The sequence below is a fragment of the Condylostylus longicornis genome, unplaced genomic scaffold (genome assembly GCF_029603195.1).
Source record: "Condylostylus longicornis isolate FDR11 unplaced genomic scaffold, ASM2960319v2 ptg000162l, whole genome shotgun sequence".
Lineage (NCBI taxonomy): Eukaryota > Metazoa > Arthropoda > Insecta > Diptera > Dolichopodidae > Condylostylus > Condylostylus longicornis.
Genome location: NW_026578130.1, coordinates 709413 through 711371, shown reverse-complemented (window position 1 = coordinate 711371; position 1959 = coordinate 709413).

Below are 1959 nucleotides of genomic sequence, written 5' to 3'. Positions count from 1 at the left end.
AAAAAATCTTTGTATTTAATTTTAATTTTAGACTATTTTTATATACTTACATATTTAAAAATTTCAAAAAACAAAAATTGTATAATTGTTTTTGATAGGATCTTGAAATTTTTTCCAAAAAAAAAAAAATACAACACAAGAAAACATAAAAAGAAAATAAATAAAAAATTATAGATTAAAAAAAAAAATTAAAAAAATTTTTGTAAATTATTTAAATTAATCATGTATACTCGTAGGAAGTCTTTAATAATATTTCAGTAAGAATTTATTGTATATAAAACTTGATCTATGTCCAAATCAAATCATATAATTTCAATAAGTTATGAGAATTCCAGTACGAAAACCGTACAGTATCACTTGAATCCTTCTAGTTCTATGGTTTCTTACCTACAACAAAAGGGCAATCTAGAATTCTCAAAACAGGATGCTTTGCTGTACCTATATTTAAAAAAAATTGCAATAATTTTATGAAAATCATTAAGAAAATTAAATTAATAATAAAATAATCAAAAAAAATGATTGTTCACAGAATTTCGTCGATCGTCGGGCCATTATTTCAGGAAATTTAATTATTAGAATGTTGAACCAAAAATTTCACTTTAAACATTAGGACGCACAAAATAATCTGGAATAGAACAATAATACAAAGTAAATTCACCTATAGCAGTACCAAACACGAAATTGTTACTATAGCAATAACAAAGTAGTTATTTTTCTTGTAATATATGGTAATTAGGGCAATCATATATTTTGCTTAGAATTTGGGATATTACTCATGAATTTGTCATCCATTTGCTTACAAATATGTTGTCACAAAAAAAACGTAGTATAGAGAAAATATTTTCTATCAATAGCTCTACCATTCATTTTAAATAAAACTTTAAAGTAAAAATTTTAATTTCATTAATCTTTCCAACATTATTCAATATTCCATAAAATTGTCAATTTATTCCAAATATTTTCAATTTTCTAACAAATGTTATGTTAGAATTTTTCTATGACTTGATTACACTATGAAATTCCTTGAACTTTTCAACTAATATATTATCTTTTAATTGAATATATTACAAAAATTTATGATTAACTTCTATGGATATTATCAAAAAATATATTTTTTTCAAAATTTCATAATTAAAGGTTCTTTATACATTTTTATTGTACAAATTTTTGTATAAAATTTGAATAATTTTGCCATTTACATAATTTTTATTTTTTCCTTAAGATACCAATACGAGTATTACACCATTATAGTTCTTATCTCTAAATATTCTATAATGTCATTACATAATAAGTATGAAGCTTTATGTGTTTTTGATTAAAGAATAAAATATCAAAAACAACAGTTCGCTTTTTATCAAATAGTTCTTAATTTATCTATGATAATAAAGTTAATATCAGTAAGATAAAAAAAAAAAACTAATTAATATGCATATCTACACATACATTTGTACTCACATATTTATGGTGACCATTTATAGAATCCCATAATTATGAGCAACAAAAAAAACTAGCTATGGTATAAAATCTATTACTTAATAGCACATTTTGTTACACAGCCAACAAAATACTTGTTTCAATATTCAAGTTTCTCTTGATTCTCTAACATAACTTAAAAAAAAAAATTTTATAACTTTGATTGATTATTATAAATTTTATTGGACAAGTATTTATGTAAATAAATTTTTTTTTTTGCCAAACCATATTAAAAAATATCAATAAAATCACCTATAATGAACAGCTTACATAATAAATTAAACAATTTAATAAGAAAATTTTTTGATTGGAAAAATTTTTTAGCACATTCCAACGTTAAAGAATTTCGTTTTTATATTGTTGTTGTAGAGTAAGAATTTCATCTAATTAGGCGTATGTAGCATAGAATTGGAATTAAACACTCTAAACTTGTATTTTAAATTCAATCATATTTGATTTTATGGTGATTAATTGAAAATATTAGAA